This window comes from Dasypus novemcinctus, chromosome 11, assembly GCF_030445035.2.
Source record: "Dasypus novemcinctus isolate mDasNov1 chromosome 11, mDasNov1.1.hap2, whole genome shotgun sequence".
In the NCBI taxonomy this organism is placed as follows: Eukaryota; Metazoa; Chordata; class Mammalia; order Cingulata; family Dasypodidae; genus Dasypus; species Dasypus novemcinctus.
The window spans coordinates 26937445-26965251 of NC_080683.1; the positions used below are offsets into that span (position 1 = coordinate 26937445).

Sequence of the window (27807 nt, forward strand, 5' to 3'; positions counted from 1 at the left end):
GAAGCAGACAAAAGAAACAAGACGCAGCAAATAGACAAAGAGAACATAAATAAATCTTAAAAAAAAAAAGGAAATGAATTACTAGGATCATTTCTTTTCCAGGTTATTAATTTTTAAGTATTTACTCATTATTGAGAATTAACAATAGTGAAACATAAGAAACACTAAAGAAAAAGAGAATCACGTGAATCTTCATCATTAAAATATTTATTGGGTTGTTACTATGTATGTACCAGCTTAAGGCTAAGCACACTTTAATGTGTATTTTTTCATTTTATCCACAAACCATCTCCCCCAAGAAGGAAGCTTGCATTCCCTTTTTACAGATAAGAAAACTGAGTCTCATATTAAAAACTTTGTCTTTGGTCACATGACTAGTGTGTAGTAGAGCTATTATTCAATCCAAGGTTTTTTGGACTCTGAAATTAAAATTCTGTTCCCCCAAAATAAAAAATTTCTATCTTGCTATCCAGGTACAGCCATCATTAATGATTTCATGAGTTTAATTTTTTTTTTTTCTTTTCATTACCTGTTTCACAAAATTGGCATCATGCAGTAAATAGATACTTCTATCTTGGTCTTTTCATAGATTGTATGAGTTTCCTATGCCATTATTTGCACTTATTGTTAATTGCTTGTCTTTTTTTTTTTTTAAGATAGATTAATCAGTAACCCTTGCCTTTCAGTCCTTCTGGAGAAAATATGATCTATAACTTTATCACCAATAGGAAGCTATAGTTTCAAAGGTACTACTAGTATAGGACAAGACTGGGAAATTTATTTTCCCCTAAGTTACAAACCAACCAGACAGAGAGAAGAAAGAGGTAAATAAGCAGTTCAGAAGTCTCTAGTTGATTTAAGAATTTTGTTTTGAAATAAGTCAGAGAGGCACAATTACTCCTTAAGGCCATGTAAGTTACATAGGTACAAATAGAAAGAAGCAGAAGCAGACCAAGCATACATTTCCAACTTTTTTTAATGTACTGGAAAACAGTTCTGTATTTACTTAACATGTATTTTTTTTGTAAGTTGCTTGGTAAAAGTACCATACACATTAATAGTTGATGCCTTGAAGTATCCACTTTGTTGTTCAGTCTGGCTGATGGTGTTGCAAAATGTTAAAGGACAGGTCTTCCACTCAGTGAGGCTGACAGGTGCTAGGTCAAGATGGACAGATGTGTGAGCAAATTAGGAAAAACTGGGAGCACAGAGTGCCAATAACTTAACATACTTCAAGGCAGCTCAGCCCATGGGAAACCCAGCTGACACTAGAGGCACTGAGGGGACTGGAATTTTTTGGTGGAGGCCAAAACTAAGTCAGCAATGCAGCAAGCACCTAAGGGAACAGAGTCATTGGGGTTCCTGTCAAGCCTGGGGGATGTATCTGCATTGTGGTTTCACTGGCAAGGAACTAATGGGACGCAGCTTGGTAAAGACCTGTGCCAGTTTGAAGTTAGCCATAAATTGAGTCAAATGCCACAGAAATGCACTTTATTACCATCACAGGGATTACCTTAGCCTTCAGAAGTCCCTCCCTAATGCCCCCATCCCTCAATATACCTTTCAGAACCTTCCTCTATTCAGGGGTTGTGCTTGTTGATAATTAGAGAGCAAAGGTAACTGCCTCTGCTCTTCCTCTCTGTCAGGGTTCCTGCCTTTGGCTTTGGTCGTGGTCTATTCGGCCTTCAAGGTTGGCCAGTTGGAGCATGTCAAGGAAATTTCCTCCCTATAACTCAGAGGCACTTCCTGAGCAGATGCTTTGGGCTTCTGGACCCCTTATCCCCTGCTGTTCAAGTTTATTCTTAGCTGCAAAATGCCTCTTTGCTTTGTAAGCAACTGCCCTGTCCTTCCTTAGGGATCCAAAATGGGAAGAGATAAATTCAAATGAATGTTCTAAACAAAGGCAGCATATTTCATTAGCAAAGCACAAATGGTTTTATAATCCAGTGGCTCCTCCTGGGGATGCCAGGCCGGGGAGAGGGGAGAGGGCGGCGGCACAGCGCCCCAGCCCGCCGTCCTTTCCCTGCCCCTTCGGTGGGGGTGCCACTTCATGGGCCGGGGGCTGGCCCTGCTGCGTGGAACCATCCCCCCCAGCCGGCCTCAGCATGGCTCACGGGCAGGGCGCACACAGGCTCCAGTGCCCGGTGGTCGGCCACGGGGCGGTGGGCTAGACGTGCCTGCTCCTGAGCTATACCAGCGACGCCTTCCCAGAGGATAGGTGCCCATCGTTTTCCACCACCAGGCAGTTCACGTCACGGTGGGGGCAAGCAGCTCCTCCTGGGACTCTGTGACTAGGCTGGAGAGGAAGACTATGACCGTCTGAGGCCTTTGTCTTACTCCATGATTGGTGTCTTCCTTATGTCCTTCTCTGTGGTAAATCCCAGCCTCATTTCAAAATGTGTATCAGAATTTAAAGAATATGCATGAAATGTACCTTTTTATTAATAGGAACTCCGATTGCTATCCCGGATGACACCAAAACTTTAGCAAGGCTGAATGATATGAAGGAAAAGCCTATATGTGTGGAACAAGGACAGAAATTAGCAAAAGAGATAGAAGCATGCTGCTATGTGGAATGTCAGCTTTAATCCAGAAGGGATTAAGACTGAAAAAAGAATTGGATCAAGATGTATAAAATGTTGTTTGATTACGTGAGAAACATCTTCAGTGGCCAAGGAAACTATTTCTTTCAGAAAGCATATGACTGCTACAGTTACACCCAGATTTCTTCTAGATAATGAAGCAGTTTAAAACTTCAGGGAAGAAAAAACAAAACAAAATTCTATATAGTTAAGAATGTTTCTTAAATGTCCAAGAAGCAGCAAACAGCATCTGAAGCCACAATCTATTATAAATACTCTATTTCAACTAAAAGATACAATCTCTCAGGGGTTTCATGGTTTAAAAACTAAAATCACATCTTTTGTAACTTTTTAAAAAAAGTAGTGCTGTAAATGGAACTGCTTGGCTTTGACTATACACATTTCTTCACAGTCTTTATGGAATCTGCACAAAGAAATATCTTCTCCGTTTGCTTCAACTAATATAAGTTCCTTTCTGTTCCAGTATATCCAGAGTAGTGAAATGACAAGGCCAGCCACATGGCCAAAGGTCACTCCAAGTGTATAGTAAATGGGCCACACCTGAGGATTGAATGAATGTGATCCAAATAAGAGCAAATGTTTTATTATTACGTGAGCACAAGTTAGTGTAACCTAAACATTTCTGTATTGAAGCTTAATGTGCTTTCTTAGTGCCAAAAGTGTTACAAGGTCATAACTGCATGTACCATGAGCACTAAAAATGTACACATTTTAGTTAATATGCATTAAACTGTGACAGTGTTTCTGGCAATTGGAGATTTAGTTTGATGCTCTCCAAATTGCATGAGAAACATGCTAAAATTACAAATTAAAAGTTCGGGTCAGACTTTGCCATAACCCTGGGCTAGATTTAGCTCTCTGAACTAGTTGGTAATTCTTTTTTTTTAATTCCCACATTGGTTATGTACATCAAGCGAAATGAGAAGTGTGTATGCTGGTCAAACTACAAAAATCTTTGTTTAAATTGTGTTAAAGAGAATAGACTTAGAATGCAGGCATGTTATATGGAGCTTAGAACTGCTGCTTCTGTAGTAAAACTGATGTCACTTTTTAGATACAGATTTCGGAACCATAACAACTTATATACATACCTAGAATGTAAGTTAAGCTAAATATTGGCTTCCAAGTTCCCATTTTCATCAACTATATGACAATTCACAGTATTACCTCAAGTCAGAAGTACATAATGTCAGTTTGTTTTATCCATGAGTTATGCACGTTGCTCCCTAGTTGAAAGGCTCTGCTTTAAAGAAAATTGGAGATAATATGTTCATGTTCATCTGTGAAGCTTATTGGGTATGTTGGAGCCATTTCTACTTTTTCTCTGGAGTTACAGGCTGTGGCATGGTGTCAGAGGTGAACCTTACTTACTAGTTCTATTACCTACTTAAGCTTCCTTGTGTGGTTTACTGTGGATCTGCCATATTCTGAATGCCATGCAACAGACAGCAGTGTTGTGATACGAAGCTTCAATTCGAACAAATTAATATAGTCTTATAGAGAAGCATTATCTAATGTATAAATTTTTCCAGTCTTTCCCACATTTAAACTTGCTATTACCTAAACCAGGGGTTCTTAACCTTTTTTGTTCCACGAACCCCTTTGCCAGTCAGGTGAAAACCATGGACCCCATTACTAAGTTCACACCATACTGTGTATTATTTAATAAATATATCATACCCACATGTACCCACAAGAATAGTGTTTTTTTTTTTAAATTTCAATTCAAGCTCATGGACCCCTGGTTAAGGACCCCTGGCCTAAATTATGATTTCTTTATGTCTTTGGTAGGCTTCTGTTAATTTCCATGACTTGCTCTACCTGTGTCTACTGCAGAGATTGTGCAAGGGAACAGGAAACTTTTAATGAAAATGACAGCCTTAAATGCTCACATCAGTTACAAATCTAGGATGTACTATCTTCTTGTATGAGAGCTTTGTAGAGATTTTAAAAAATATAAGCATCGTCTTCCCTACTGAAGAATGGAGAGACTACTGGATTACTCGTCAGAAGCTTTTTCTATGAACTGAACTTTGGATGTCTTCCATTTCCGTGGTCCACATTAAGTATCATGGCCTTATGTATGCTCAAGCAGAATCTTATACGACTTTTTAATTTAATTGTGATCTGCGGTTTTTAGATAGAATTGAAAGAAATTGTATAAATCAATGAGTATATCAGTGAAGTTGTCAAATACATGATATAAAGGACATAAGTAACACAGTAAAAAAAGAAAGTACTAGTGAAGTGTTGGCTAGAACATACGTGTAACTGAGATAGGGAACCTAGGGGCAGGAACCAAGTTTTAGAATGAGTTTTATTCATTTCTTGAATATTTAACAAGCACTGCATTTTTCAGTTTTGTGCTAGGAGCTAGAGGTAGGAAGTTATTTTGGCCATGGCCCTCAAGGGATTTAGGGTAGAGGGGCAGGAAGAACAAGTTCATCTCTGAGGGCAGTGCAGTATTGAAAGTCCTGTCTCAGAGGTATGCCTGAAGAGGCATAGGGAGAGGGTGGGGTACTCCATCGTTCCTTGGGTAGGGAGGAGTATCAGGAAGACTTCCTGGGAAAGGTCTGATAAACAAATAGGCAGAGTCAAAGAACTGCTGAAAGGACATTTCAGCGCAGACTTGAAATTCAGTGATGAATTTGGGGAAATGCAAGACATTTTTGGAATATATGTCAGGAGATGATACTAAAGAGGTAGATGGCAGCTCGATCTTGAAGAACCTGTGTGCTCAGCTAAGCAATGCTTTCCTAAAAACCATGAGGAGCCCGGAAAGAGTTTCAAGCAAGGAGTGACTCACAAATCACCCTGGCTGTATCATGAAGTTGATTAAGGAGGGGCAACCTGGAGAGGGGGAAGTTGGAGGGAACTGGGGGGTTTACTTTTTGGGTATAAGGGGTGGAAGGGCTAGGGGAGGGGAGCCAGAGGATTGATGGTGATGGATCAGGAGGCATGGAGATGCAGGGCCAGGCATGAGGGCATTAAGGGGGTGACTTGCTGGATTTGGAGTATGAGTGAGAAGACTGGGTTTGGGATATACTCCTTCTTCCTTATCCAGGAGAGGCAGGAGACATGGAAGGAAAGGTCAGGCCTGAGGGGAAAGGAAAGATAAGTTGATTTATTGGTGTGTGGAGGGTGATTTATATGCCTCTGGCATATCTAAATGGAGGTGCTTACTAGACAGCTGAATTTAAGCTCAGGGGAAAAAATTTAGTATCTGTTAGGTTTGAGAGTCACTCAAGGAGAGTTTATATAAATGAGGTCACTCAGAGAGAGGATATGGAATTGAATGGGCAAATGGACATGCAGAATAACATTATTTAAGGGGAAACAGAAAAGGGGGCTCTTGTAAGACTGAGAAAAGACAGAGGTTTGGTTGGCAGTGTTGACTGGTGCTATAGAGAATGTCGAGCAAAAGAACAAAGCAGTAGTCACTGAGTTAAGCATTACAGAGGTGATCTTATGGGCTGTGCCTAAAGCGTGCAGGGTAATGGATGAAGCTGTTGTGAATTAAACTATCCAGGCCCAGCCTGTAGAGAGGCAGAACCTTGGGGAGCACCATTACTAAAAACTGGTGGAGAGAAATTTGAAAAAGAGACTAGAAAGAAATGACCAGAGAACCAGGAGAAACACAGGAGTTCAAGGTAGGGAAGCACATAAAGAAAGGCTGCAGTGTAAGATGGGGCAGAATGATCAGGAAATGTGGACTAAAAATTTCCACTGGATTTGGCATTGAGGAGGTCATCTGTGACAGCAAAAGCATTTGTCACAAGTGGTTTACAGCACCTGTTGCTGCTTGTTTGTGCTTTTTCCCTTGACTCTTTTCGAGAGATCAGAGGAAGGCTTGAAAAACATCAGCTATCACTGTTTCCTGGAGCAAACTCCAGCAGTCGCTGTTTCCTGCTGGAGTTGACATTTAGAAGGGATGTAGGTGATTATTCTGGTAATAGATGAGTGGGACAGCTAATGAGGATATAATTAATGGAGGAATTTCCTAACTCTCTGCTCCTAAATGTGTTCATGCTTGATCAGTGTGTGACGTGGGAGCGAGCCACCCAGGCACTGCTGTTACCAAGGTGAGGCAGCCCCAGCAGACAACAGGTGATGGTAATCAGTCTCTTTCTGTACCCTGGTTATTGGTGGTGGAACCAGGGTGACTGATCATTTTCAGTATGGTTATTCCAGTGTAAATGTGAGGACCACAGAGAGATAATATTCTGCTCTTCTAGGTCCCTCTGATGATTGATTGCATTATCCCGCTGTGTTTCCATATTTATTTAAGTGGAACCCAGCAACCCCTCTTCTAAATATATAGCCAAAAGAATTGAAAGCTGGAACCCTGACATAGCTGTACCCAATGTTCATAGCAGTATTATTCACAATAGCCAAAAGGTGGAAGCAATCCAAATGTCCATCAGCAGATGAATGCATAAGCAAAATGGAATATTATTCTGTTTTAAAAAGGGATGAAGATTTGATACCTGCTACTATATGGATAAGACTTGAAGATATAATGTTGAGTGAAGTAAGTCAGACACAAAAGGTCAGATATTATGTGATTCCACTTATATGAAATAGTTAAAATATGCAAATTACTAGAAACCAAAAGTAGAGTACATTACGGAGTGGGAGAGGGGAAAAAGCAGGAATGGGGAGTTAATGAATAATAGGTTTCTGTTTAAGGTGATGAGAAAGTTCTGGTAATGGATGATGGTGAGATAGTGCAGTACTGTGACTGATTAATCCCACTGAATTGTATGCTTAGAAGTGGTTGACATGAGGAAGTTAGGTTGTATATCTGTTCCCACAATTAAAAAAAAAAAAAAAAAGACTACAGAGAAAATGACCATTAAATGTAATATAAGGTCCTGGACTGGATCTAATAATGGAGGACAAAAGGCCCAAGAGGTCATTACTGGGTGGTATGAAAAAATTGGAATATAGACTATAAGCTTTATATCAATGTTAAACTTCTTGAACTTTGCTTAAGCTGATTATTTAAGTGAACATCCTTGTTTTTAGGCAATGTATGTGGAAGTGTGTCCAAGGAACATGGTGTATACAACCTACTTTCAAAGGTTTAGAAAACCGAGTGATGTGATAAGAATGGCAAAATGTTAAAAGCTGGTGGATCTGGGTATCTGGGTGAGAAATATGTTGGAGTGTTCTGTGTGGGTTTTGTTTTATTTTTGCAACTCTTGTAAATTTGCAAAGGAAAAGTGAATAACATGCCTTTGTGACTTAAAGACTCTCTTCCATGACTGAGGTTGCCAGTGCTGGGTGAACGGTCCGGTCTGTATTGGGCTTAGTTTTTTCATGCCTGACTCTTGCTGGATTATGAGATCATAGTAGGCAAAGACTCTGCTTTTCTTATTCATCTTTGTTTCCTTACCTTTTGCTATAGGACCTGAATAAATGATCAGGGCCCATTAAATATTAGTTGCTTAAATAATTGAATAAATGAACAAATGAATGAATGGGGGCATCTCTGAGATCTTGCCCTTGGGACAGTTGTTTCCAACCCTTCCACTCTAGTTTCAGAAAGAAACTAGATACAGAAAGAGAGCACTTGTTTTGTCACTTTTTGGTATATAGGAGTGCTATTAGATGGAGTGTGTTATGTAGCAATGTGTAGGACCTACAGTCCCTCTATCAGCGTTAGAGATGCAGATTTCTTGATTATGTGACTAAAGTTAATTTATTCAGAAGCTGGCAGGTGATTGGTACTGAATGAATCAGAGATGATGGATTAACACTTTCATGCAATTGTAAGGTGTGACGTTTATAATGCATCTTAACCTCTTAAATAGAAGCATACCAGAACTCAAGTATATGAAGGTCAGGCAGTCTAGAACTTTTTACTTTGTATTGTCTGCACGTCAGGCATTGAGATATTATCACAAGTATAGCAGAAGTAAGAATCCAGACCAAAAGAGGACAAGTTACAGTCTACCCCCAAAGATGTTCGAATCATTTGTGCAAAACTGCATTTGATAGGTTGGAAAGGAAAGATTGAAATAAAGATTGCAAAGTTCAGCACATCAGTATGCTCTGCTGATCATCAGACTGCAGAGAATCAGGCTTTCTGGAATGAGGAGAGCAAGAATGCTTTCAACCATGAATCATGATCATCCTTCTTTCAGTTGGTATAAAATTTCTCCAACAGAGCTCTGGGACTAGCTGCCTCAGAATCCTTGTTAAAGTGCATATTTGTATCTCACCCCAAGGCTGGACAATCAGAATTTTCAGAGCAGGATACCAGGAATCTGCATTTTAATCTCCAGGGAAAACTTATGCAGGTTTAGACTGAAACCGGGAGTCACTCATATAAGAACATAACAGGACCTAAACAGTTCCTTACAGGATTAGGGTCCAAAAGAGCCTTTACACCAAAAGGAAGTCTTTGCAATGAAATCTATGGAATAGTTAAGTACTAAAATGATTTTTGCCTAATCCAAAATACATGCATCTGTTATGTTGTCCCAGATTACCCTGTTGAGAGGATTGTTTCAGAACATGGAAATTGAATCAAGCATATCATAATGTATCAGTTTCAGGGTGAAATGCAGTGGAAACAGTGTATTTTATAGTGATTACCAATCTCGAATTTTCTATAATTCATAGAGATAGCATTATATCTGCAAAATATCAAGGTTATAAGATATAGTCAATGTAATTGTAAAAAAGAACTCCAAAACATTTCGTCTAATAGAAACACCAGAAGAATATATGCAGTCCTCAATTGGTGAATACTTTGAATGAGACAGTATTCATTTTAATGGATATCCTGACGTGTTTCTTTTTAAGAAAGTAAATGTATTCACTCTAGGCTCCATGGTGTGGTGGTTGTCCTTCTTCACCTCCATCTTAGCTGAGTGTGGTAAGTCCAATAAATCAGATTGTAGGTGCTGGAGTCTGTTGAGGCTCAGGATCTGGCTATCACATTGTCAGTCCAGAGATTCAAATCCCCTAAATATATCTTAAACCCCAACATTAACTGCACCTCCAGCACATTAGCATGAAAGTCTTATGAAGGGAGATCCCATCTGAGTCCAGATTCATCACACATAAACACCATTTCCAAAGAGGGGCCATCTGCCCTGGTAGTTAACCCCATCGGCCATGACCATAACTCCCATGGGTCTCTTTAGCCCTCAAAGGAACCAATATCTGGGGGTTGTATCTGCTTTATCTGTCTCTCTGACTCTGCTCAGTTGTGCATGAGGGCAAACCTTCTGCCAGCCTCCAGACTCTTTTTTAGAAACTCGTAGCCATATAAACTCATTTCTCCTTTCCATTTCCCCCTTACTTTAGGTCAAACAGCATTTTAAAGTCATGGTATTTTATGTAGACATGGATATTCTGCTGATCCGCATTGAACCTTCCGTATAAGGTCATTTTCCAGTTGCATCATCAGTTGGTAGTTGATAGTGGTCCCTCGTTGCCAGGGAGGCTCATCCCCGGGTGTCATGTCCCACGCTGGGGGGAAGGCATTGCATTTACATGCTGAGTTTGGCTTCGAGACTGGCCACATTTGAGTAACATGAAGGCTGACAGAAGGAAATTCCCAGGCACAAAGTTGCTCTAGGCCTTGTTATTATTTTGGGTTTATCAGCTCACAAGCATAGTCATTAGTATCAGGGGCTCACTGTTGAACCCTCACTCCCTCCCGGTCCCCACCACTGTACCTGGGAGACTGTCGCTGCTCCCCTAGGGACCACGACAGAGCACCACTGGCCGGGAACCCAGTACCCCCCCTACTGTGGTTTTTAATTGTTGCCACTATGAGTATATCCAAACATTACCATGCACCCTGGACATATGTTCTGTACAGCTCCCTGTCAGTCATATATCATCTGTCATTGGTATCCCATACCAGTATCCCTCCATTGCCATTGTTGAAACACTCTGTGATCCAGAACTCCCCGAAATTTGAAGCCCAATATAATGTCATGGTCCCTTACTAGGGAATGGCATATAGCGATGAGTTTAAAGGATAGATAAAGAACTTGGATAAAGTTAGATAAAGAACTTAGATAAAGAATGTTGACTTGAAAAAATTCCACATCCTATTTTTTTCTTTTTTTTTTTTCTTTTTTTTTTTTTTTATTTCCCCCCCCCCTAATTATTCAGCTTTTCTTCACAGGAGTCCTAGACCACAGCAATGTATATATATAATATACAGCACTCCCACACATCCACCAGAAAACCTTTTCCCTTCCACAGTGATTGAAAATGGGAGGATTGCATCCAGCATCCAGGTGGAATCTGAGCCTCCTCTTGACATAAAGGTGCAATGGAAACAACCAATCCAGTGTCCACATAGAAGAGGTGGCATTGGATTGGGAAAAGTGGACATAATGGACAAAGGGTATGGGGAAAGGCAGGAAGAGATGAGAGGTGGAGGCGTCTTCGGGACATGGAGCTGCCCTGGATGGTGCTTCAGAGGTAATCACCGGACATTGTAAATCCTCACAGGGCCTACATGATGGAATAGAGGAGAGTATGGGCCATGATGTGAACCAATGTATATGAGGTGCAGAGGTGCCCAAAGATGTACTTACCAAATCCAATGGATGTGTCATGATGATGGGAACGAGTGTTGTTGGGGGGGGGGGAGAGGGGGGGTGGGGGGGTGGGGTTGAATGGGACCTCACATATATATTTTTAATGTAATATTATTACAAAGTCAATAAAAAATAAAAAAATTAAAAAAAATAAAAATAAAAAAAAATAAAAAGTTTTAAATCCAAAAAAAAAAAAGAAAGTAAATGTATTATAAATATCATGGCTGTTCATCCACTCATTGACAGTTTATAATTTTTCAGCTCTTAGACTTTTTCTATAATAGATCTTTGAAAAATGTTAATATGTTTTGAGCTCATTTTAGAATGCCTCTTACACTCTGTTGACTGGTTTATCCGTCTTTATTACAGGGTTACTTACTTACTTAATTAATTAATTTTTATACCCCCTCCCTTGCTGCTTGCTTGCTGTCTGCTCTCTGTGTCCATTCGCTGCATTCTTCTGTGTCTGCTTGTCTCCCTTTGTTGAGTCATCTTGCTGTGTCATCTCTCCGCGGGCATGGGCCATCAGCTCTCCGTGGGCAAAGGCCATCAGCGCTCTGTGGATGCTGGCCAGCCTGCCTTCACAAGGAGGCCTCGGAACTCAAACCCAGAGCCTCCCATATGGTAGACAGGAGCCCAGTGATTAAGCCACAGCTGCTTCCCTACTTAATTATTTTTTAGAGAAGTTGTATGTTCATAGAAAAAAAACATGCAGAAATCACACAGAATTCCAATATCCCTTTTCATTCACAGTTTTCTTAAGGGTTATTTTAAAAATGTCTTTTATTACTGCTTGGAGGATTTTTTAAAAATTGATTTTATTTAAAAATAGAAAGGAGACACCTCCTATCCACACCTTCACCTACTCTTCCCCTCATCCTCCCCTCTTCTTCAACTAAACAACGAAACCACTTTCCCTTGTAATATTATTTGATGTTCCACTCTAACTAAGCCCTCTGGGGCTTTAAGTGCCAGATCTGTTTCAGTCGAAGGGCAGAAATCACTTTATATGGACATAAGTTGTGGATGGGAGTCAGTAAGTAACTGGCAGCTTAAGCCAGGGCCTTATAAACAGTGCTTCATAACCTGGCTGCATATTAGATTGTCCTGGGATGGTTTTTCTTTTAAATGGTGCCTAAGTCCCACCTCGGGTCGACTTGGAATCTCTGGTTGATGGCTCCAATTGCATGTTCTGTATAACCAGGGTTTGGAATCACTAAAGTTAAATACCTCAGTGTTTCTCAAAGACTCTCATGGAATGCTTGGGTAAAATGCAGACTCCTTGTCCCAGCTCTAGCCTGGTGAATCGATTGCTCCGAGTGGAGCCACGTGGTTTTCAACAAGTGCTCCAGGTGATTGTTCTGTACTCTGAAGTTTGAGAATCCCTAGGCCCTCGGATACTCAACTGCTGCATCAGAACCCAGCTAGGGATGTGCCTTGGAAAAAGAAAGCTGCTGAGAAGTGTTGAGGATCAGTGTCTGGCTAGTAAGTATATCTGGACCAAATGTCTACTCCTTGTACTTCTAGAGAACTCTGTTTTGCACACTCCTAGCTCTGCCCCCTCTCACCTATTCTGTGTGCTACCCTGAAAGTATTTTGGGGTCTATAAGACTCATTCCAGTCTGTGGCTGAGTCTCTCAGTTGGATACTGTGAATGATGTGGGGGTGTGAGGTAAATGCAAAGCAGTATAAGAAGATTATCCCAACTGGGGAGAATTACAAAATCTGTTTGGGAAGATAAGTATCTTTAAAACGGTAACCTGAGACAGCATGGAAATCTGGCACCACAGAATTCATGCCAAAAGAGTAGTGGTCCTGATCACAGGGGCTTACTTGGAGTTCAGAAGAGGGAAAGATTCTGTGGTCTAGTGAAGACAGAGGAGACTTGGGAGAATGCAGAAGACTTAATTTCTGGATCAAAGCATTCATCCATTGGAAGATTTTACTTCTCGAGAGGATATTAATTCATAAATAGCAGTAGTTGTACGTTTGTCCACATTAAGTAGATATAACTAATGTCTGTAAATTTAAGTATACGATGAAGTATCTGGTGAGAACAATTTTTAAAAAAGTTTTTGATATAAGTTTGCTGTTTTCTTGAGGTATAAGTAGCCATTAATCAGAATCATATGTACTTTGTTTTGGGAGGAGAAGTAAAAAAAAAAAAAGTTTGTATTATTCCATATGAAACCTAACATTTAATATTCTGTATTATTTTTACTTTCTGGTTAGATTTTTGTGTGTGTGAATCAGCATCTTGTACTTCAAGACATGTTTGTGTTTATTCAGCCGACTCTGGTGGGGAATAAAATCTGAGGCGTAAAGGTTATTTTGGTAATTGTGGCTGGAATAATGTGACAATCTTCTCGGTTAGGAAAGTTTATTGCCAGCACAAGTACTAAAACTTTAAAATAAAATGTATTCAGAGGGTCTCTCCTGTGTTACCTTCCCCTCCTGCACCACCCAGAGACCCATGTCAGCCTTACTGGTCATTTTGTCTGTTTCTCATCTTGCCTTCACATGCACTGGAAAGGCTGCTTGGGCAGAAATTACTTTTTCTCTTCATGACTCTCTGCCTCCTGGGTGAGTCTGTGGTGGTTGGAATAATAGAATAAATGGATGCCTTTAAAAATAAAATCTCCATTTAGGCATTTTTTTTCTGTACACCCAGAGGAACAGCTGTGGTAGCAAATGCAGACTTGGATCATGCATTCATATTTAGTCTTGTTTGACAATCCCAGATATTTTTAAGCAGGATTGAGTCAGGCAACCAGCAGCACAGCAGTCAAACTGTCTTAATCAGCCAGGCTGTTTGGCACACAAGGACCTTGTTTTATCCTAGTAGTAAATAATTCTAGATGAAGCAATATGATGTATTGAATATGCCCAAAGTCACAACATTCCATATTTTACTACAACCCGTCAACATCTCTCTGGCATACTTGTGCTCATTGGTAGTTTTATTCCTTGCAGCTTTTGAATTCTATCTTTGGCCAGGTCTTGATTCATGGTGTTTCTGCATAATAGGGTCCTACATTTCATGACAGTGTGGTCCTCCATTCCTCCCTCCCTCCCTATGGTGTTGCCAAGTAGATGCAGTGTTTGTTTTTGCTGAAATGTCTTTCATATCGTGGCATCCCATTTGCTTCTTAAAATCATGGATTTTGTCACTTGCCTCTCCTGTGGATTGGTGGATTGGTGGGTCTCATCCCATGAGCCTGCTCTTGATTTATGGACTTTCTAACACTGTCTGCAGGCTTTCAGCTTGCATGCTTCTCTTCTGTGAATGTTTAGGCTACTCCCTGTCCTTGCACATAGACGCTGTTCTGAAGTCTCACTCTCCAGGCCTTCTTCATACCTTGCTCTTGCCCTCCTTGTTCACACCGTGTGGTTACCATTCTTTTGCCTTCTGAGGAAAGACTGGAATGAGTTTCCTCAGCTTTCTTCAGTTCTAAGTGTGGCTAGCTCTCTGATGACTCCAAACAAACAAGCAAAATCAAACTCAGACATATTACCCTGGTATTCTCCTTAAGTTACAAATCCTCTCTCTTCCCTCCTAATTGCCAGATTTTTTGAAGGCATGTGCTTCTTAGAGTTTTATATTTATTGGAACAGTGTAATTTTTTCTTAGGAGGTACTGGGAATTGAACCCAGGACCTCATACATGGGAAGTAGGTGCTCAAACTGCTTCCCAGTGTAAATTTTTAAATGAGATTCTGACATAAGATTGTTAATTATTTATTTTGATAAGAAAAATGATCATTGTAATTTAGTATAAAAGAAGAGATTCCAATTCCTTCTCAGGATATACTCTCAGATTAAATAAGTACTTTTGGCTTCATGATAAGAAAACCTTATCACATTCTCATTTTTCTCATTTTGCTCACCATGAATGTTTTGCCTCTGATATTTGGCAGCTACTGTTTCACACTCACTCCATCTAACTCCTCTTTATGCACTGGCTGCTCAACCTTTGCAGTTTGGCTTTCCCTCAGACCACTCTGCTTGTGTCTTCTCAGTCAAAGATGTTGGCAACTTTCTCATAGGCAAGTTCACATCTTTCTTACCTGTTGTTAACCAGTCATCTCCATGAAAGTCTTTGCTCTCTTGACTTCTGTGACTGCTCTCATAGTTCCCTTCTCATCTCTGACTGATCTCCTCTGCTAGTGCCTCAGCCCCTAACTTCATAAAAGTTGGTACACTTCCATCCCCTCTTGCTTCCTCGCTCCGCAGACTGCTCATTCACCATCGTCTCTGTGCGATACGACTGCCAAATGGTGTCTTCGAACCTCAGGCTTGTGTTCCTAACTCCTCTGTCTCTCCTGTATATTTTGCCTCTGGCCACTCTATTTACATCTTGTCCAGAGCGGATAGACTGATTATCCAGATCCTCAGCTGCTACTTCCACAGTCTGCCACCGCTATGAGTCAGCTGGACTGGAATTTCAAAGCCCTGCTCCTCCATGTGCCAGCAGAGTGATCTTGGACAATTTATTTCCGAGCCTGCTTCCGCATCTGTTAAATGGGAATATTACTGGCTATTTAAGTATTTGTTGTGAGGATTAGAGATGATGTGTACAAATGTCAATCAAAATACCTGGTACATAATAGGCTTAGTGAATGTCAGCGAGTATTACTGGAGTCACATGTTTGGTCAAAGTAGTATAACAGGGCTTGAAGGACAATAGCTTCTCTTTTAAGAGGCATACCTGCTTGCTTATACCTGATCTTGAGTTTGTCCCCTGCCGGATTCCCAGCGCCTAGGAGCTAATGCTTGATTCTGAGATGGCAGTGGCAACAGCTGACCCATTTCAAAGGAGCCATCTGTGAGCAACAGGTAGTCAGGTAGCAATTGCAGGTTTCATCTAAAGTAGAAGTATTGTGCTAATGAAAATACAAAGTGTTTGTATGGTTGAAAGGAGGGTGTGTGTGTGCACGCTCTTGATACCATGCCAGACAGCGGGAGTGCCAGCACTAGCATGGCGATGGCCAGGGTGAGCCATGGCTCCCATTTTCTTACCAGCAGTTGCGCTAGCATTTTGAGAATTCAGTGTGTAAGCAAGAATAGTAATCCACTGAGTTAATTTCTCTCCTCATAGGAGAAGGGTGGGAGGGTGTTGGGTGAGAAGAAGGTCAAGTTCTTGATAATTTTATATTTTGCTCTTGGATCATCCACAGCTTTTTAACATTTTGTTAAGTGTAGAAGGAGCTCAATACAAATGTTGACACTTTCCATGAGAAGGAAAACCCAAGTGAGTTATGGATCTCAAACACAAATGTAAGTAAGGAAATTATTCAACTTGAACAAGTCTTGAAGTGATTTATTGAATTTGGATGTGGAGCTTAGGGAAATTTAGCAGTCTCTGATATCTATATGCAAACTTATGAATTACTGGATTCCTTTTAGGGTTGCCTCTGCTCGTGAACCACTTTACAGAGCAGTTCATGGGGTGGCTTTCTTTGTGATGTACCATGTGTTTATGCCATGTTAATTTTTGTTTATCTTTGATTTGGCTTAATGTCCATGATAGGGCATTGAGATACTATCTTCAAATTCTTTTTTTTTTTAATTCTTAAAAATTTATTTCTTCCCCCACGCCCCCATTCTCCCCATTGTTTGCCCTCTGTGTCCATTCATTGAGTGTTGTTCTGTGTCTGCTTGTATTCTCATTAGGCAGTTCCAGGAACTGATCCTGGGACCTTCCCGAATGGGAGAGAGGCGATTACTCTCTTGCACCACCTCATCTCCCTGTTCTGCTACATTGTCTTATTTTCACTCCTCTATGTCTCTTGTTGTGTCTTCTTGCTGTGTTGGCCGGCACTCCTGCGCAGGGTGGCTTTCCCACACAGGGTAGCACTCCTGCACAGGGCTGCATTCCCAAGTGGGCCGGCACTCCACGTGGGCCAGCTTACCCTCACCAGGAGGCCCTGGGGATCGCACCCTTGACCTCCTATGTGGTACATGGGAGCCCAGTGGGTTGAGCCACATCTGTTTCCTTATCTTCAAATTCTTGACTGCTCATACAATTACACCTCTTTGTCTAGGATTGGATACTGATAAGATATTTAAAGACTTAGTTCTTGTATGTTGACAGAGTTCATGATGATATTTAGGGGATGGGAGGAAGACAAGAAAACAAATACCCACAACCCTACCAGTTGGTATAAAAAGTGACTTACACTTAACAAACCAGATGTGCCACTAGAGGGATGGAGTGTTGCCTTCCTCTCCCCTCTCTTAGTCCTTTACATTTGTGTACTTTACAGAGTTATCACATTTGACCTTTTATTAGCCCTGCAAGGTAGATGAGGCAGACCAGTCCCAAACCCATTTATGAGGAAACAGGCTTAGAGCAGCTGAAGTTTCCATATGTTAAGTGAGGATTCTGGCAGTGGAATCTGTCTTCTGATACTAGGCCCCATGCATTCTCCATGAAGTATTGTTGAGCACCTGCTGAGAGTCTGCACTGTGACAAATGCTAGGGACACAGCGAAAAACGATGGATCTGGTCCCTGACCTAGTAGAGAAGCCAGAAGTTGAATAATTCTTTTAAATAGGTGATCACCTTTCAGCAAGTGCTTCAAAGGCGCTGTATTGTGCGCTAAGGGAGGCCTAATCTATTTGGGAGGATATATGGAAGATACTTTGAAGTTTTATGACACCATATTGCTTTTATGTCAATAAAGCTTATTATATTCTTTCTTGTTCCTTCCAGGAATTATATTAAGCTAGAAATAATAATGAAATGTTTCAATATTATTTACTTAATGAGATAGTACACTTAATTTTAATACTGTGTCATAATAAAAAAAGGCTCATAGTGAGTAACCATACCACAGAATTAAATGGGGTTAGAATTTTCATTTTAATATATCTTCTATGTTATTTTGACACTATTATTATAAATCTTGAATATGAATTTTATTTTGGCTTTGTTTAATCAGAAGAATTAGGTAAAGAAAAACATGAAATCTGCCTTAAAAAGTCAGATAAGTTGATACAATTCCTTTGTTTTTTTTTTTTAAAGATTTATCCATCTATTTATTTCTCTCCCTTCCCCGCCCTGGTTGTCCGTTCTCTGTGTCCACCCACTGCATCTTCTTCCTTGTCAGCTTCTGTTGTTGTCAGCAGCATGGGAATCTGTGCTTCCCCTGTTGTGTCATCCTGTGTGTTAGCTCTCCATGTGTGCGGTGCCACTCCTGGGCAGGCTGCACTTTTATTCATGCTGGGCGGCTTTCCTCACGGGGCACACTCCTTGCACGTGGGGATCCCCTACACAGGGGACACCCCTGCGCGGCAGAGCACTCCCTGTGTGCATCAGCACTGTGCGTGGGCCAGCCCCACACGGGTCAAGGAGGCCTGGGGTTCGAACCGCGGACCTCCCATGTGGCAGACAGACGCCCCAACCACTGGGCCAAGTCTGCTTCCTGATAAAATTCCTTCTTGACTCTCTTCCATTAAGCTTTGCAATATTCAGGGACAGCAGTATTCAGGGACAGCTTTCACCAGTGGTGTACATGATTGTCTTATAGTGATGGAACACTTGTGTTCAGTTTTGGGGTTTCTATTGACCTCACTTAACTCTTTTTTAAAAGCAAGATAACATTTTGGGGAAGATCACAGGCTCTGGAGGGACATGGATGGCTTAGGTTCAAATCCTGGCCCTCTCACTTAGTAGCCGTGTAAACTTGGACCTGGTCTTACCCTTTCAGTGCTTCATTTTCCTCATTCAAAGAATCGAGAAAATAACACACCTTCCTTAGAGTTGTCTTGAAGATTTAAATGACTTAATTTTTGCAAAGGGCTTAGAAGTGTGCCTGCCATATAGTACATACTTAATAAGGTTCAGCTACTGCTGCTGTACTATGATCCCAAATTTTAAGGTAAAGGGACATCTTAAAGTGAGGCTGGAACCAGGACCCAGACCTTGATAACACCTTGAACTAACTAAAATAACATAGCCACCATACTTTAGGGATAGTAATGCTGGTGCATTAAGTATAATAATTTGCATAGCTCATATTAAGTTTTAAATAATAAAATTTCAACTTACTAACTTTCCATATACTGTGTCCCAAAGTTCAAAATGTATTTCTTTGTAATTTTACAAAAGGATGAAGTTAAGATAGGAGTAATAATTTGCTTTCTTCAGTTTTAGTTTCCTCAAACTTTCTATTTCCAAATGTCATCAACATGAACTAGACAATTTTCAAGAATAGCCACAAAAATATGTAAGACTTAAGTTTTATTTTGCTTGGAATTTTATAGTATTATCACTGGAGAGAACTTAATAATATAAATTAGGACTTTTGGATTTGCTTTGAACCCAGGAATTGAAGAGACTACTTATACAGACAAGATTTACCAGTGAAAAATTAATTTATTTGAAAAGAATGTATTGTGTTGTGCTCAGGGGTCTATGATCATAGACAAAACAAGTTGTCTTCCCACAGTTCTCCATGAAAGGAAATGCCCTATACTCACACATATGTATCAGGAAACTGAGAGGTTCCTCAGTGCTGTCTATCTCCTTCTCAGGAGGGTCCTTAGAATGGTGATGGCCTTCCAGGAAAGGTGGTGGTCCACCTTGAGGATTCTCAGAGTGTGGGAAGAGAGACCTTATTTCTAATAAAAGAATATAGGCTAAGTTTGCTTATGCATTACTTTCAGGAGGCTAGGGGATAGAGTCTTGTCTTGCTGTCTTAATAATGGATGCTGAGACATCTGGGGAAGATGGTGGAGGAGGGAGCTCCAGGATTCAGTCCATCCACCACAACAGCTATCAAATGGGCAGGAATTGTCTGAAGTACTATTTTGAAACTCCAGAGGCCAGAAGAACACTGTACAGCGTCCATGGAAGAGCAGGAGGAACAGGTTGATAACTTACAGTAAAGGACAGTAATCTACTCTCTCTTTGTGGCAGCTAATGGTGTCCATTCCCCACTCTCATAGCCGGCTGTGACAGAACGGGTTGTAAAAATCCTCTTCTCCAGGAACCGGGGTAGGCAATCTCATCACTGATCAAGGCTTTTGATTAGAAAATTCGGATTGCTAGGGGCCAGGCTCTGAGGGCTGCTCTTGTTTCAGTGCAGTGGCAGCCATTGTTTCCACCTCCTGAGACGGGTAGAAGTAATGGGAATTTAAAGACACAGTGCTTCCTCAGGGCTGTGGGGCACATTTAACTGAATGGCTGTATTTGCTGGCCAGGCCGGGAAATCTCAACTCTGGGGACCTTTCAGAGAAGCTTTGGGTGCCCTTCCTAATCCCTTTCCCAGAGCATTTTGGAGCCAATCTGTATCCTCCAAGGGGTCCTGGCCCTGTTTTTGCTGGGGGAGACTGACTTGGGAAAGTCCTTTCCATGGTGATATTCCTTTCAGAATTTACCCTCCAGACAAAAGCAGCTTGAGATAATGAAAGGAGTGTCCAAAACTATGGAGGCAGACAGGTGGTTCTTCTAGGAAACAGAAAGGTCAAGCAAACTCCTGTAGACAGGAGAACTCCAAAACAACTAGTAAGTAAAAGCCCAGGATGAGATGCAAACCCAGAAAGACAGGGAAAAGCCTGCATACTGCATTCTCCTTGGGCAGACCTTCCTGATAGGAGGGCCGAAACTGAAGAAAATCTGTCTTATCACCAACTGCTTACAAAATCAAGAAGCATACTTCTCAGGGAATAAATCCCACAGTTACTATTTTAAAATATTTTAAAATATTTAAAATATTAAAATGTAAGGTATACAACAATAGCATGCAGGACAGGCAAAGTGAAAAAATGATGGCCCATCCAAAGGAAGAGGATAAAAAATTCAGAAACACTAATGAAAATGAAAATGTGGACAAAGCAACCATGCCTTTAAAAAAATTTATCTTAAAAATGCTTAAGGGGGAAAGCGGATGTGGCTCAAGGGATTGAGCTCCTGCCTACCACACGGGAGGTCCCAGGTTCAGTGCCCAGTGCCTCCTAAAGAAGACAAGCAAGACAGTGAGCTGATGTGACAGGCAGGTATGGTGAGCTGATGCTATAAGATGATGTAACAAGAGACATGAAAAAAAAATGTAATGAGAGATCAACAAAGCAGGGAGCATAGGTGGCTCAGGCAATTAGGGGTCTCCCTCCCACATTAGAGGCCCTGGGTTCAGTTCCCAGTACCTTCTGAAAAGAAGACCAACACACAACAAGTAGATACAGCAAATGCAAACAATGAGGCAGTGGAGAGAAATAAATAAATAAAATATTTTTTTTAAAAAATGCTCAAGGGGATGAAGGAAAATACAGAGAAAGAACTGAAATATATCGGGAAAACAATGAATGAGCAATATGACAGTCTAAGTATGGACATAGAAATTCTAAAAAGGAACCAAACAGAATTATTGGAGTTGAAGACCACAGTAACTGAAATGAAGATAGTCCAGGAGGTTTGCAAGAGCAGTTTGGAGTTGGCAGAAGAAAGAATCAGTGAACTTGAAGGCAAGACATTTGAAATGAGCCAGGCTGAGGAGCAGAAAGAGAAAAGAATTATTAAAAGTGAAAATAATCTAAGACACCTCTGAGTCACCATCAAGCATACCATTATATGGGAGTCCCAGAAGGAGAAGAAAGAGGGAAAGGGGCAAAAGGAATATTCAAAGAAATAATAACAAAGAACTTCCCAAATGTAGCCAAAGATGTGAACATGCATATCCGAGAAGCCCAGAGAACACTAAACAGGATAAACATGAAGAAAGGTACAGCCATCATATATTGATCATATTTTGAATGCAAAAGACAAGGAGGGAGTTCTGAGAACTGCAAGAAAAAAGCAATATGTTATGTACAAGGGCATCCCAATTGGATTGAATGCCAGTTTGTCATTAGAAACCATGGAGGCAAGAATGCAGTGGGTTGCAATTCTTAAAGTGTAGAACAAAAACAACTACCAGCTGGGAATTTTATATTCAGTGAGACTTTTTCACAAATGGAGGGATTAAGATATTCTCAGAAAAAGAAAAACTGAGGGTGTTCATCACCACTAGACTTGCCCTACAAGCAGTGTTAAAGGGAGTTCTTCAGACTGAAAGGAAGGGATACTAGACAGTGATTGAAAGTGGCATAAAGGAATGAAGACTCAATGTAAAGGTAACTATTTGGATAATTATAAATGCTAGTATTATTGTAGTATATTGCTTTGTATGTAACTCCACTTCTTCATATATGCCCTAAAATGCAAGGTCATAAAAAGCAATTATTAACTTATATTTTTGGACATATAATGTACAAAGATATACATGATAACAAGTAAAAAATAAAAAGTGGGGGACAGAGGGGCAGAAGAGTGTAGAAAGAGTATATGTGCATCTTATGGAAGTGAAGTTGGTGTCAACCCAAATGTGATTGCTATACATTTAGCACACTAAATTTTAACCCTGTGGTAACACACAAGAAAGAAAGATGAAAAATATATCCATACAGAAATGAGAATGCACTCAATATGATATTCCAGAAAAAAATCAAATAAATATAAAAGTAGGCATTAATGGAAGTGAGGGGCAAAGAAGTTGTAAGAAAAACAAAGACTAAATAACAAAATGACAGAGGAAAGTCCTTTATTATCAGTAGTGATTTTAAATGTAAATACATTAAACTCACCAGTCAAAAGGCAGAGATTGGCAAGATGGATAAAAAAGTGTGACCCAACCACATGCTATCTGCAAGATACTTACTTTAAACTCAAAGATAAAAGTAGATTGAAAGTGAAAGGACATAAAAACATACCCCATGCAAGCAGAAACCAAGAGAGCTGGGGTAGCTATACTAATATCAGATAAAATAGACTTTAAGTCCAAACAGTTATGAGGGGCAAAGATGGTCACTATATACTGATAAAGGGAACAGTTACAAATATCTATGTACTTACCAGCAGAACCTCAAAGTACATGTAGCAAATATGGAAAAGTTGGAAGGGAGAAACTGATGGTCCTACGTTAATTGTAGGATAGTTTAATACACCATTCTCAGTATTGGATAAAATGTCCAGTCAGAAAATCAATAAGGAAATACAAGACTTGATGATACTCTAGACCTAACAGTCTAGACCTAACAGATATGTATAGAATACTTTGCCCAACAAAAATAGAGAAGAGAATACACATTCTTCTCGAATGCCCATGAATCATTCTCAAGGACAAGCTGTATGTTAGTCACAAGACAAATCTCAATAAATTAAAAAATATTTAAGATCATACAGTGTATATTGCTCAAACACAGTGGAATGAAACTAGGTGTCAATAACAGAAGGAGAAATAGAAAATCGATAAATATGCAGAAATTAAACAACATACTCTTATTAAACAACCACTGGATTAAAGAGGAAATCAGAAGTGAAAGTAGGAAATATCTTACAGTGAATGAAAATACAACTTACCAAAACTTTTGGGGTGCAGTGAAGGCAGTGCCAGGAGGAAAACTTATAGCTCTAAATGCTTACTTTACAAAAGAAGAAAGACTTAAAATTAGAGACCTTATCTCAAAACTGGAAAACCTAGAAAATGAAGAGCAAACTAAATCCAAACTAAGCAGAAGGAAGGAGGTAACAAAGATTAGAGTGGAGATAAATGAAATAGAAAACAAAAAAACAATAGAATCATTCACAAATTCAAAAGTTGGCTCTTTAAAAATATCAGTAAACTGACAAAAAAAACAAACAAACAAAAAAAAACCCCAGAGATTACAAATATCTAAAATCAGAAATGAAAAGGGGAACTTTACTATTGACCCTACTCAAATAAAAAGGACTTATAAGAGGATACTGTGAACAACTGTATACCAATAACCTAGATAACCTAGATGAAGTAAACAAACCCTCAGAAACATTCCAACTACCTACATCGACTCAAGAAGAAATAGAAGATAAATACTAAGCCCATTAATAGTAAAGAGATTGAATCAGTGATAAAAATTCTCCTGACAAAGAAAAGCCCAAGACAAGATATCTTCATGTGGGAATTCTACCAAACATTTCAAGATTAACTTCATTTCTGCTCAAATTCTTGGAAAAAAATTGAAGAGGGTGGAATACTCCCTAACTCATTTCATGATGCGAACATCACCCTCATACCAAAATCAGATAAAGATACCACAAGAAAAGAAAACTACAGACCAATATCTATGAGTAAAGATGCAAAACTTCTACAAAATACCTGCAAATTTATATCCAACAGCATACTGGTGCCGAGGGATTACTACCAAGTACCAGCTGATGATGTAACTAGAAAATGACCTTGAATAAAAGGGTCAACTTAGACCAGCAGAATATCTCAGTCTACATATAATACCAGGAGTTAAAAATGCTTTTTGACCTGAATAAAAGGGGAAAATAGAAAGGACAAATGAGTTTATATGGCTGTGAGTCTCCAAAAAGAGCCAGGAGGTTATCAGAGGGGTTGCCCTTATGCACATCTGAGTAGAGTCCCAAAGACAGATAAAGTAGATACAATCCCAGGTATTGGTTCTTCTGAGCACTACAGAGACCCACAGGTTCTTTGGTCATGGCAGATGGAGTTCAGTGCCATGTCAGTTGGCCCCACTTTGGAGTTTGTGTTTCTCTGTGATGGAGCTGGACTTAGATGTGATCTTTGCCCACAAGCCTCTCTTGTTACTTTTACCAGAACTGTAGTTCCAGTAAAACTAAATCCTGGGGTTTAATGTATACCCAGGGGACCTGAATCTCTGGACTGACCATGTGATAGCCAGACCCTGAGCCTCAACAGACTTGCAACTCCTACACTCTGGTTATATTGGACTTACCCCACTCAGCTAACATGGAGGTGAAGAAGGTCAGCCACCACACCAGGGAGCCAAGAGCGCCTACAACTGAAAGCAGGAGAATTGCATCTAGTATCCATGTGGAATCTAAGCCCCTCTTGATATAGATGTGGAGTGGACACAACCATTCTAAGGTCCACAGGATGGAGGAATAGAGTATGGATTAGAGTGAACTTACTGATATTCTATTCATGAACTATTGTGATCAGAATTTGAAGAAAATGTGGCATTGGTGTGGAGAAAGTGGCCATGATGGCTGCTGGGGGTAGGGAGTGGGAAGAAGAGATGTGATGTGGGGCATTTTCGGGGGTTGGAGTTGTCCTGGGTGGTGCTGCAGGGACAGTTACTGGACATTGTATGTCCTCCCATGGCCCACTGGGTGGACTGTGGGAGAGTGTGGGCTATGATGTGGACCATTGATCGTGAGGTGCCGGGGTGCTCAGAGATGTATTCACCAAATGCAATGAATGTCTCATGATGATGGAGGAGGTTGTTGTTATGGGGGAAGGAGTGGGGTGAGGGGGGTGGTGGGTATATGGGGACCTCATATTTTTTGAATGCAACATTAAAAAAAAAATAAAACCTGGGTAAGAGAAAAAAAAATTAAAAATAAAAGAAGCATACACCACAATTAAGTGGGATTCATCCCTAGTATGCCAGTTTGGTTCAATATAAGAAACTCAATTAATGTTGTGCACTGCATTACAGCAGAATGAAGGGGAAAAAAAAAACACATGATCATCTCAATAAAGAAAAGGCGATTGACAAAATACAACACCTTTTCTTGTTAAAAACACTTAGAACACTAAGAATAGAAGGAAACTTACTGAACATGATAAAGGGTATATATTAAAAGCACATAGCCAACATCATACTTAATGATGAAAGACTGAAAGCTTTCCCTCTAAGATCAAGAACAAGACAAGGAGAGCCACACTCACCACTGTTCCTCAACATTGTACTGGAAATTCTTGCTAGAGTAATTAGGCAAGAAAAAGAAATGCAGCTGAGTTGGAAGGGAAGAAGTAAATTTTTGCAGATGATATTCTATATACAGAAAATCCTAAAAAGTTCACAACAGAGTTCCTATGGCTAATAAATGAATTCAGCAGTGTGGCAGGGTATAAGATCAACACCCCCAAAACTAGTAATATTTCTAAACCAAGAAAAGAACAATTGGAAGAAAAACATCACGAAAAATATTCCACTCTTAATAGTAACTAAAAAGAATCAAATAGCTAGGAATAAATGTAACCAAGGATGTAAAGGACTTTTACACAGAGAAATACAAAACATTTCTAAAATAAATTAAAGATGATCTAAATAAATGGAAGGACATTCCATGTTCATGGATTGGGAGACTCGATATTGTTAAGATGTTAATACTATCCAAAGCAATTTATAGATTCAATGCAATCCCACTGAAAATTTAAACAACTTTCCTTACAGAAATGGAAAAACCAATCATCAAATTTATATGGAAAGGTATGGGTAAAGCCATCTTGAAAAAGAGGAATGGAGTTGGAGGTCTCAGACTTCTTAATCTTAAAAGTTATTACAATCCATGTCTGACAGACCTGGAGCAAATAATGTCCACAGCTAACGTTTCTACTACAGGTGCAAGAAAAAGAATGTTCTCATGCTTTCTGTCTTTCTGGTTCTGGCAGCCAAGATTGGATGGAGAAATACTGGAAATTCTAAAAACATGGGGAAGGGGAAATAATCTTTGCAACTCAGAAATAAACTTGTAAACAGCAAAAACAAACAAACAAACAAAAAAAACCACACAAAACTTTCATTCTTGTCATAAATCCAACTGATGTGTTATCATTTTTGCATTTCACTGGATTCATATTTTGCTAATATTTTGTTAAGTTTGTCTATGTTCAGAAAAGACATTGGCTCTTCTGATTTTAGTCTTTTGGTGTTTTTTGAGACTTCCTTTATGGCTTGAATATGATTGTTTTTGGTGAACAATCCATGAGTATTTGAATAGACTGTATAGTATATTCTATAGTTGTTGCAGTGTTCTATACATGTTAGGTGAAATTTATTGTTTTGCTCAAGCTTTCTACCTACAGATTTTTTTGTCTACTTATTCTCTCAACTCCTGAGAAAAATAAAGCTCTCAATGTGGAAACAAAAACTTATTACAAAGCCACAGTAATCAAAACAGCATGGTACTGACATAAGTACAGACACAGTAGAACAGTGGAATAGAATTGAGAGCTCAGAAGCAGAGCATCACTGGTGTGGGGTATTGGTGATAGGGAGATGTGTGGGGAGGGGTGCAACTGGGGCATGCCTTTATAGAATATTTATATTTTCACATGGTCATGGGCTATTGTCTCGGTAGGTAGAGACCCACACAATAACGGAAAGAATGTTGAATTCCCATCCTGGGAAGTCCTGCTACATTCTCTAATAGAGTTTCAAGAATCCCTAGAGTTCATGAGCAGTGCCTAGTGGAGGAGGACAGACAAATATGCCAGGCCCTTGACAATGATGGTTGTACTTGTGACCCTTGTTCTTGTGAAATTCAAACTTGGCCTAGTAGTACATATGGCCTAAGAGTTACTTCCTGAAAGCCTCCTAGCTGCTCAAATATGACTTCTCTCTAAGCCAAACTCAGCATATAAAGTTACTACCTTATGGGCCCCTTCTTCCCCCCACCCCCTGGTGTGGGACATGAGTCCTGGGGATGAGCCTCCCTGGCACTGAGGGATTATTACCAAGTGCCAACTAGCAATGCATTTGGAAAAAGACCTTGACCAAAAGGGGGAATTATTAGTGAGTCAGAGGTTATACTTATGCATATCTCAGGAGGCTCT

General features: G+C 40.0%; 1 protein-coding gene and 1 pseudogene across 1 annotated transcript in view; both read left to right on the top strand.

The window, feature by feature from the left end:
• LRRC1 (leucine rich repeat containing 1) overlaps positions 1 to 27807 on the top strand; it is a 162106-nt gene that overhangs the window by 74238 nt on the left and 60061 nt on the right. The window lies entirely within an intron of this gene.
• Positions 2106 to 2588, top strand: LOC139440043 (rho-related GTP-binding protein RhoQ pseudogene; annotated as a pseudogene).